The following is an 11,966-nucleotide window of genomic DNA, read 5'->3' as shown; positions in this document are numbered from 1 at the left end:
TCAAATCACATCAATGTGAACCAGGGCAAAATGTAGGATTTTCCTTCACTTTTTATAATAATGGTCACCAGGACACATATGGTGAATCTCTCTAACGAAAACAGAGACAGCAATAAATACTGGCAGGTGTGGAAGAATAGAAGATAATCCCCGCTCTAGGTTGGTTTCCAGCTGTATCACCTCCAGTTTGCCACAGACTTGACAGTAGAAGAGAAGAATATGGTCGGTCGCACATCCAATAAAATCACATTTATTCATTTTAAAACTTGACCTCTGGAATATTTACCCCATTTCCTAATCAAGCCATTTTTTGCAATCCAGCACTGCATTACCTTATATATATATATATTTATATTTATTTATTTATTATTATTATTATTATACACGATTTATATAGCTCCAACAGTTTACGCAGAGCTTTACAATGTATAGGGGGGACAACACAATTGCAGTACAATACAAAAGGTACAGGAGGGCCCTGCTCGTAGAGCTTACATTCTAAAGGGAGGGAGGGAGATATATATTTAAATATATATATATATATATATATATATATATATATCAGCGCCAATTTTGCGCAGAGCTTTACATATACATTGTACAATCACATTAGTCCCTGCCCTCAGGGAGCTTACAATGTAAGGTCCCGAACTCTCATTCACACATACACATACTAGGGCCAATTTAGACAGGCACCAATTAACCTACCAGCATGTCTTTGGTCTGTGGGAGGAAACCGGAGTGCCCGGAGGAAACCCACAAAGTCACAGGGAGAACATGCAAACTCCAGGCAGGTAGTGTCCTGGTTGGGATATGAACCAGAGACACTTTTTCTGCTAGGCGCTTAGCCACTGTGCTGTATTTATGTGCTTTCTCCCACAAATAGATCTTTCTTTTGGTGGTATTTGATCTCCTCTGCGGTTTTTATTTTTTTGCTCTATAAACAAAAAAAGACTGACAATTTTGAAAAAAATACATATTTTTTTCTTTTCTGCTATAAAACACACCCAATAAAAAAAAATTAAAATCAAATTTCTTGATCAATGTAGGCTAATATGTTTTCTGCTACATGTTTTTGGTAAAAAAAAAAATCCCAATAAGCAAAGCAGAGATGAGAAATTTAGAGATCAGTTAGTAAAATCAGCACACATTACAGTTAGGCAAACTTTTAACCCACTGATTGGTCTAGATGTTAACCCCTTCCCCAAAGTACCTCCCCATGTTGAGGGTACGCGGCCAGGTACGGCTCCGGGGGGGGGGGGGGGGGTCGGGTGCTCGCTCGTCCCCACCCCCTTTTCTGACCGGCCGGGTAGCCTGTTCGGATAAGGGTCTGATATGGACCCAGAGGGCGCCCCCCCCCATGCCATTTTTTCGGCGTAGGGATTCCCCTTACCAGGTGACGGGGCCAGTGACGCTTCCTTCGCTGGTCCCGGCTACCTGGAGCCACGCTCAAAATTAATGAACTTTCCTCCGTGTGTGTGGGCGAGTTCATTTCAAAAGTACAGCGATAAGTCCACCGCAAAAGTACCGTGTGTGGGCAGGTAGCTCGTTCCGAAAGTCTGGCGGACAGTCCGGCAGTTTGTGCACCAGACTAAGTCCACCGGATAGTCTGATACGTGTGTACGCGGCATTAGTGTCACCACACTGTCGCAGTCCTATTATAAGTTGCTGATCAAAATTACTGTATATACCATAGTTTGTAGATGCTAAGTTTCACGCAAATCAATCACTATACATTTATTGGGATTTTTTTTTATCAAAAACATGTAGCAGAATACATTTTGGCCAAAATTTATAAAAAAAATAAAATAATTAATTGGATATGTTTTAAAGCAGAAAGTAAAACATTTATAAATTTTTTTTTTTTCAAATTTTTGGGTCTTTTATTGTTTATATCGCAAAAAATAAAAAAATTTCACAAGTGATCACATACATACCCTGTTTCCCTGAAAATGAGACAGTGTCTTACATTATTTTTTGCTCCCAAAGATGTGCTAGGTCTTATTTTCAGGGGATGTCTTATTTTTCCATGAAGAAAACATGTTTTTTTAATTTATTACCTGTATACAGTATGGTAGTACCAGTAGTTGTCATCACAAACCAGCATAACCAGACCATTATTTCCATGTACAACAATCTATGGTACATTCACTGATACCGTATTTACCGGTATGAACACAAGTTAAGATTTATTTAATGACAATCATGTCATCATCTTCTGGAACATCATCATAACAATCCAAACCCTGAATTTCCTGGTGAATGTCTTGTGACTCCATTTCTTTCAGAATCAGTGGACCAAATCTCTCATGTTTAGCAATAGCACTGTCCTTAAATGAGTACTTCTTGTCAAGGTAGCCTGCTCGTAGTGCATTTGTAATGCAACTGTCAGTGATTTTCTCCCATGAATTCTTCATCCAAGTCACAACCTCTCGCAGTTTAGGTTTCACAAAGTTGCCACTCTGATTTCTCTCCATTCTATTTTCAATGTAGTCATTCATTTCCATGTGCAAATTGTCCTTGAAAGGCTGGTTTATTGCAATGTCAAGAGTCTGGAGATAGGCCATCATTCCTGCAGGGAACCATTATTTGATCTATTCTTCTTTAGTGAAGAAATTTCTTCATGTCTTTAGCGCGGTGAGTGCTTGCTGCATCCCAGACTAGCAGACCTCTTTGGCTCCCTCGCATAACAAGCGGCAGCATTAAATCGACCCACTTCCTTATAACTGCTTGTGTGGCCCAGGCCTTTTCAGTTTCAAGAATAAAAATGCCCGAAACACGTTCTATCTTTTCCTTCTTGCCCTTAGAAATGATTAAACGTGGTATTTTAGTGCCATCCAGACGAATTGCCAAAATACAGGTAACACGTGCACTTTCGTAAGCAGTGGAAGGAATGTACACTGAGGAGGCACCCCGCTGTTCAATTGTTGTTTGAGATGATTGGCCCATAAACACTGCAGTTTCATCCATAGCAATCATGTTGGAAAGATTGTATTTAGAGAAGTCAGCATCATCAATAAAGGACTTAAATGCAAGTGCTCGCTTAATAACTTGAGCATCTTTCAGCCTAAACAGTGTTGTGGATCTTCTTAAAGACAGTTCACTTCACTGAAATAAATTATCCAGCCAGTGTTGTGATGCCTTGAAGTCTTCGGGGGCTATGTCAAACTGTGGTGCTATTGCAAGGGCAATTTCTTGAATCTGAGCCCTATTCACAACCTGTTCTCCTGTCAACAACCCATTCACAGATCAGGTCTTCCAGCTCGGAAAATAATGGTTGCTGACCTGATCCACACTTGCGCTTTTTAGCATTTCCCTTGTCCACTTGTTCAATAAGGTTACCATACTCTGCTCGCCATTTTTGGACCAATCGGATATTCAACATCTTCTCTTTGCAGAAAGCATTAAGATTTTGGCCCCCGAGAGTCTTCCACGATTCCTTTCTTGTACTCCATAGAGTAGCTCTTTCTTTTTGCGCTCAGGTCTATGGGTAAAAATATACCAGCACTGTTTGCCAGTTACCAGATTACCATTTTAGTAACCCTTCTGATCCTCCTGTGCCATTTTGATTCCTCCCCCCTTCTGATCCTCCTGTGACATTTTGACCCCCCCCCCCCCTTCTAATCCACCTGTACCATCTTGATTCCCCCCTTCTAATCCACCTGTGCCATTTTGATTCCCCCCCATTTTGATCCCCCCTTCTGACCCTCCTGTGCTATTTTGATTCCCCCCTTCTGATCCTCCTGTGCCATTTTGATCCCCCCTTCTAATCCACCTGTGCCATCTTGATTCCCCCCTTCTGATCCACCTGTGCCATTTTGATTCCCCCCTTCTGATCCTCCTGTGCCATTTTGATCCACCCTTCTAATCCACCTGTGCCATCTTGATCCCCCCTTTCTAATCCACCTGTGCCATCTTGATCCCCCCTTCTAATCCACCTGTGCCATTTTGATTCCCCCCTTCTGATCCTCCTGTGCCATCTTGATCCCCCCTTTCTAATCCACCTGTGCCATCTTGACCCCCCCCCTAATCCACCTGTGCCATTTTGATTCCCCCCTTCTGATCCTCCTGTGCCATTTTGATCCCCCCCTTCTAATCCACCTGTGCCATCTTGATCCCCCCCTTCTAATCCACCTGTGCCATCTTGACCCCCCCTTCTAATCCACCTGTGCCATTTTGATTCCCCCCTTCTGATCCACCTGTGCCCCCCACCCCTGTGTGGATTATTTACCCTCTCCCCTTCAATGTGCCCGACTCCTGCCCCGCACGACTCACTCACTGTCTTGTGAAGCAGACTCCGTCAGGGCAGAGCATCAGGTGGCAGAGGGCGTCAGCATGTCATGGCCGCGGCGCGGGCTCTCTGATGACGGTGACGTCACTTGCCACCGCTACGGTCCAGAGGAGTCAGACTCCTTACAGTACCATAGCTTCAGGAGGCCTTATTATCGGGAGGCCTTATGTTCAGTGGAGGACTTATTATCGGGGAGGCCTTATGTTCGGTGGAGGCCTTATTATCGGGGAGGCCTTATTATCGGGGGATGCCTTATTATCGGGGAGGCCTTATTATCGGGGAGGCCTTATTATCGGGTATGCCTTATTATCAGGGAGGCCTTATTATCGGGGATGCCTTATATTTCTGCGAGAGGGAAACCTGGTGGTAGGTCTTACTTTTGGAGGATGTCTTACTTTCGGGGAAATACGGTACATACATACATGTAAAAGAAAGCTCTATTTGTGTGAAAAAAATGATACAATTTAGTTTGGGTAAAGCTGTTGCATGACCACGAAATTACCATTTAAAGTAGCGCAGTGCCCAATAGCTAAAAATGGCCTGGTCACAAAGGGGTTGAAATCTTCTGGAGCTTAAGTGGTTAATGTTGTCATTTAAAGCCTTAATAAAAGACCCTTTCCCCACTGAATAGTCGAATTTTACTCTTTTTTTGCATTGGCACCCATGACAGTGCCCAGTTAGCCATGCCATTTTTAGTGAAAAGCTTGCAAATTGGTCTTGAAAAAGGGCAGAAAAAAATATACAAGATTGATAAACTTCAGTGAGCTTTGGGCGCTATGTTCAGGGTTTGTAGATTTCAAGCTGGGTTTGTGGCTCCTCTCGGGAACCAAACCTAGGCCATTTTGCTCACTGCTAATGTGGGCAAGCTCATATGAGCCAAGGCAGCAGTGCTGTTTTGCTGGGAAATAAATCAATGCATGCATGTGGAGTAGGACAGAGAGGGTGGGGATAGGTGGAGTTTTGTAGTCCATCAGGCATCCAGCATTGTTTTGGATTTGTTGGGGATGAGGAGGAGGCCTTAACTATTAAAACTTTCAAGTTATTAAATATTTGTATAGGCATTTCCTGCAATAAAACTACATTTTTCTTGAATATCCTGTGACCCAGTGGGTGTTGGATTCTCTATCTGTCCCTTTATTTGTTCAGTATGAGTTTATTGTAACACTAACAAAAGTACATACATGAAGATACATGAGGGCAATATGGAGATCGAGAAGTGTTCAAAGGTCTCTAAGAAAACAATGCAAGCAGACTCACATTACATTAAAATATAAACACAATACATAAAGGAGAAAAAAAAACAAAAGAAGAGAGAGTGTATAACACCATCTTTGCCAAAGGTACAAACGACTTTAAGGTGGGACACTATGAGACTGATTTAAAGGGGGAATATAGACACTGATGTCCGAGGGGGGGGGGGCTAATGTAAAAGGGGACTGTAATGTGTTATAGTGCAAACATGAGATTCAGACCTCTGCTGAAAGAGAATTTTACTGATGGGGCCTCCATAAATTTTAATTCAAGACCTGATGCTTTGTTGAATGGATGGAATAGAATGGAAGGGGGCATAACAAAGAAAATGAGAAAGGTGCAGATCAGGACAAGGGAAGGAAAGCAAGATAAGAGCAGGGTAAAGATACACTACATCACGGCTGCCTAGAGATGGAATCAGAGTCACTCTTGGCCCATGATAAATACTTGGAGGAGTAGCGGAACATGGACTGTGTGGTCTAGGTGAGAGAAAACTGGTCTTCCTTTCCTGCTTCCTGCTCCAACAGTTGTTTAAGGTCTCTAAAGCCTCATACACACGATCAGACTTTGTACAAACTTTCCCGTGGACTTTTGTATAAAGGGCGTAGTCCACAAGTTTGTATTGCATACACACGGCAGGACTTTTTAGGCAACAATCACAAACGTAGTGACGTTTCAACGTACTGATGACACTTCAAAAGAGGACGTTCAATTACTCCAGCGCCACCTTTGGTCAACTTCTGTATTGTAGTCTGATCTTTTGCATTGGTTCTGAGCATGCGTGTTTGTACCTTGTACAAAAGTCTGATGGTTTTGCGTACACATGATCGGACTTTGCTCCATCGGACTTTTGTTGCCAGAAAGTTTGTCCGTTCGCACAGCCAACAAAAGTCCAATGAAAACAGAAAAAGTTTGTCCGATGGAGCGTACACACGGTCGGATGTTGGTTGCTCCAAAACAGCTAATTTGCATGTTTGTTGTCAAAAAGTCAGATCGTGTGTACGGGCCTTAGTAGGGTCCAGCTCTTTTGGCCCATTCCCCCAGTGAAGGTACAGTGGTTGACTTCCAGTGCCAGGGGATTACTGCCCTGGCCGTGTCCAGAAAATGCTGCAAGGCATCACTTTTGACAAATTTGAAGGGTACAGATAGCATAGATAGTAGGGCTACTTCAGAAGAGGGTTGAATAGAAGTCGTCATCAGTTTACAGTACAAATTGAAAATAAATTGCCAAAATCTCTGGATGGAGGGGCAGTCCCACCAAATATGTATCATAATACGATTGAAGACATGGCAACACCAGCACGTGTCGGATATGGATGGGTTGAAACTATGAAGAACAGATGGGCATGTTTACCAACTGCTTGTTCATTTAAACCCTTTTTCTTGGTTCTCGTGGCTAGAGAGATTTTGTGGTTCAGGATAAAGCACCTTTATCAGTCTGAAAGAGAAATAGTATGATGAAGGTCCCCTTCCCATACCTGAGTATGGGACGGGGGATTGGAAGAAGATGCATAAAAGAGTATAAAAAAAGTTGAGAAACAAGGGTCCCCCTGTAACTGCCCTCTTATTGAGAACCATTCTGCAACAGAACCAAATGTTAGAATTACAACAAAGGCCTCTATGGCAGGTGTCGAGTTAGTTCTAGAGATATTAATACCGCTCAGTTTAAGACCCATTAAAGAATAGTGGTCTACACTAAGGCTGTAGCTAAGTATATTTGAAGGCTATTGCAATCTATTTCTAGGTGGAAAATTATTAAAGCCTCAAAACTTTAGTTGGAGCTAGGACTCTATGCTGTTGCGCAATCTAAGGTCAATGACAAAGGCTATGAGATACACTGTATGAGTAGTACAGTATATCTGCATGAAGTATAACTGATGAGTTTTATTTAGACCCTAAAAGAGCAGCTTCTAAGCTCTAAATGGGTAGAGCCAACATCATGAGGAATCAACAGTAGGAAAAATAAATATGTGCCCTTTTTATCTTTGATGTAGCATTTCCTATTATTTCTTCCATAGTATGTGGCAGGCTGCTTGACAGTTGGCAGCATGTTTCCTCTTACCCCCAGAACCATGGTTTCAGAAACTTGCCATGTTTCATAGGGCTTATCGGCTACTTCCTGACAGTGGGAGCCTGAACCTTGCCAGGCCATCCCTGGCTGCCTATTTTTTTGTTGACACCTCTCTTTCCCCAAGCTCTGCTTTTGTAAAAAAAAGACCAACCCAGGTCTTTTCTCCAGACAATGGGGCTGATTGTCCCAGGACACCAACAGCCCCCCAGTGGGTGTAGGAACTGACATTGGGAAGTGCCAGAGGCCAACCCTCTCAAGTCCTTTTCCTGGTCGATACTATTAGAGACCTGCAGAGTTGATATGATATTGTCATCATAGCTTCAGTGCCCTGTATAAAGGATAAGTCAAACTTAGTCATTTAAGTTAAAACCTTTACTTTGCAGAATCTTGTTAATACATTCAACATGAAATGTTAAGTTGTTTCTCTATCAAAGAAAATGGGTTCTGCCACAGTCTCTTCCACTATCAATCTGTTCCTTACTTAGAGAAAATATTCTTCTTCTCTGTCCCAGCTAGGGGTGACCCCACTCTGACAATAGTGAGCCAAAGTCCATAAAACTCACATTTTGCAGTCTCAACAAGAAGATTTCTTCCTAAACCACTGTGCAACTACCTATGCCCCTCCTACACCTTCAATATACTGTATATTCCAGTCTAGGCCTGCAGTGTGGCAAAGCACTCCAATGGTGAGGACCATCCCTTTAAGGGCCTTACATATGGTTGTCCAACTACTAAAGACACAACAACCACTCCATGGCTCAGGAATATGATCACTGGAACCCAGAGGCATGCAACCTTTGATGCACAAAGGTACACTGGCTTAGATTATTCCTACAATGTGTGAATAGACTTGTATGACATGACTATGTTCCTATTAAAAAATCGTAAAAATCGTGTGCCCATAATCATTTTGGGGATAATCCTTTTCTTTGCCTTTGCTACCTATAGGAACATAGGTGGCAAAAAACATGTTAAAGTGGTTGTAAACCCTCTGGGACCACTTTAACCTACAGGTAAGCCTAGATTAAGGCTTACCTGTAGGTCCAAGAAATATCTCTTAAACCTACACACTTAAGGAGATATTTTACAAAAACCGGGCACCGATGTCTAGTTAGTTAGTGAAGGCTAACATGCCGTCACTGACAGCTCCCACGCGGATAAGCCGGAGTGGCATCATCACTGCTCCGGCCACTGACAGCGCCAGAGCAGCGATACCCGGAAGGAAGATGGACGCTTCGTGGAAGAGGGGACAGCGGTGACATCGCAGGCTTCTGTGTCAGGTAAGTGACACATAATGGGTTACTATGCGATGCATAGTAGCCCATTATGCTTTACCTTTACAGGGAAACAAAGAGGAAGTAAACCCATCAGGGTTTACTTCCTCTTTAACTGAGTATAGTATCCCCCACTTAGGAGCAGCTGGTGAATAGGGATCCCCCACCCTGCACAGCCAGGCACACCAAATCTTCACAGGCTCCCAGAGTCAAGAAACAGACCAGTGCTTATTTTTGTTATTTATTGAGGGACTAATTACTTGGATAGGGAATAGGGAAATGATGAGATGCCCACTTGACTTAGAACAGTTTTTCAGGGACAACGCTTCCTATATACAGCTATAAACACTCCTCACTGCCTCCAGCACACTTGCTTGCAGAACTTCAGAATCAGCTGGGACACTTTTATGATCCTGGAAAAAAGAGCAACCGCCAGATCTTGTAGCAAAAGGACCTTTACAGGCAGGGACCCCTGGTCCCTTTGGTTGTATAGTAAATACAGTGTCCAGCTTGCTTCCCTGTAGCTACTGATCCCAGCACCACCTCTTTGGGAACTGCTTGCCCGCCTGGCTGCAGCTGCCCCTTTCACTAGCCCGCCTGGGTACTTTTCCACCATCCTCCTTGACTGCACGACAGTCCTCCCAGACTGCACACCCACCAGCCATCCGCCTGACTTCTCCCTGGGGATCTCTGTGACTTACTGACTCTATCCCACTGTCCTCACACCTGCTTCCGTGCATCCAGGACAGGAATCCTCTGTGTGTTGTACGAGGATCCCTCTAGGCCCGAGGTCATCCCTCCTCCCCCAGACTAGATGGCACCCTCAAGGGCCACTGACAGCCTACTCAGCACTCCATCTCCAGCTTCTGCCCGACAGCCCTGTGTTGGCATGACCCAAGAGTATTTAAGAGGTGCCTGCCCCCTGCCAGCCCACTTGCTGGAGATTGGCTGGGGCCCTCCTCAATACTCCTGGCAACTCCTCCTAACCTCCCTCTCATTCTTCTGGAAGCTTCTCCAAGGTTCCAGCAAGTAGGGGGGGGGGGGTACCAGAGGTGCTGCCTGATGAGTCATCCAACTTTCCTGAGTCACTCACCATGACCCAGATGTAACCCAGCCTGGCTCTCAGCCAGGCAAAACTTTTCTACACTACAAACTATGTACAGCTAGCACTCTACACATGAATCCTTTTAAAAGCAGTTTGTCAGGATATATGGCCAGTTTCCAAGCAAACTTTTCCTGTCACGTGTATGATACCTTTTAATTAATATCTCACCTTTATAAACTGTCATAGTTAAAAGTTTAAAACCTATAATTTTGTATAAAGCCCAATTCCCAGATGCCCTGCCCTGTGCTTTGCCCATAACAGGGTGCGACACAGGACTGCTTGTCATTACATGTAATTAGGTACAAATGAAATCAGCTATTGTATTACCTTTACTGTGCACTTGTGGCCATCACTTCCTCACCACTTCCTTTTACAATGTTGCCTCCTTTGTTCTTTTTAGCTTCAGTCTTCTCCTATTCCTGCCTTTGTATGCCATACGTCACACACTGCAAGATATCTGCCTTTAAGTGGGTCATATAACATGTCAAAAAAGTTTTTTTTTCTATTTTCTATTTTTTTTTTTTAATAAGTTATGTCAATCTGTGGCATTGGCCACGGTGGGATGCAAGTGCAAACCTGTATGAATATTCTTGTAATGGATATGGATCCATTGCCTGGAGATAAAACATATATTATCTTTACAGTGCAGTTTAGAAATGAAAAGACACACATGATTGACTATTACATGTAATAACTTGGACTGCCACCTGTCTGATATTTTCCTGATCTGTAAATGATTACAGTTAATTACACACCGCAGGAAATCAGCAATCTTCCTTGAAAAGGTGGTAATGCGTTCACACCTATATGTTATTTGGTGCGTTTCCCATTACAGTACATTTAAAAAGGTTTCCTATAGATGTAGTTCACATCTCTTTTGCTGCACTGCATTTTTTGAAAAGGGTCAGGGACTTTTTTCCCGCAGCAGATTGCATTTTGGGTGTAATAGACTTCAATGTAGCCTCACCAAAAATGCAAGTGTTGCGTTTTTGATGCGTTTTTTTTCTCTTTAACCACTTCCATATAGGCCATTTTGACCCCCTTCCTGCCCAGGCCAATTTTCAGCTTTCAGCGCTCTCACAATTTGAATGAGAATTGTGTGGTCATGCAACGTTGTACCCAAATGAATTTTGACCATTTTTTTGACCATTTTTTTCCTCACAAGTAGAGCTTTTTTTTTGGTGGTATCTGCGCTTTTTATTTTTTGCACTATAAACAAAAAAAGAGCAACAATTTTGACAAAAAACACAATTTTTATTACTTTTTGCTATAATAAATATCCCAATTAAAAAAAAAAAAAAAAAAATTTTTTCCCTCAGTTTAGGCTGTGTGTTTACACACACAGATCCATGGTCCTGCTTGGTTAACGGCAATCGCGGGACGGCCAGCGGACATCGCGGCCACCGGACACACGCATCGGGTCCCCAGCGATGCGGCGGGCATGCGCGTGCTCTCCACGATACAGGGAATCCCAGGACGTCATATGACACCCGCCCGGAGAGAGACAAAGGGTTCCTGCGGGCGTCATATGACAATACAGTGGTAGGGAAGTGGTGCCTGGGGGTGGTGGTGGGGGTCTGCAGGTGGGGGGCTTATCGGAATCTAGAATCTTTAGCAAGGGGTCCCCCAGACCCCACCCCTCACGCCGCCCTGTGAATGAGTATGGGGTACATTGTTACTAATTTACCAAAAAAGTGTCAAACCCACACACACAGTTTTTGTGTTTGAAGTCTATTACACGCAAAACACAATCTGCTGCGGGGAAAAGAGTCCCTGACGCAGCACCACCACACAGCACCACTGAAACGCAGAGATGTGAACTACATGAATAGGAAACTATGCTAAATGGACTGTAGTGCATTTTTTTCACCAAAAAACAGATAGATGTGAACGTAGGGTACATTTTGTCTTTTATACAGTCGATTTTTATTCTGTAACCTTTTTTACTATTCAACTTCCTCATGCATTCCTGTC

Source organism: Lithobates pipiens, unplaced genomic scaffold (genome assembly GCF_037356315.1).
Source record: "Lithobates pipiens isolate NorthernLeopardFrog02 unplaced genomic scaffold, aLitPip1_a1.2 Scaffold_8, whole genome shotgun sequence".
Taxonomy (NCBI): domain Eukaryota; kingdom Metazoa; phylum Chordata; class Amphibia; order Anura; family Ranidae; genus Lithobates; species Lithobates pipiens.
This window is presented reverse-complemented; position numbering follows the sequence as displayed.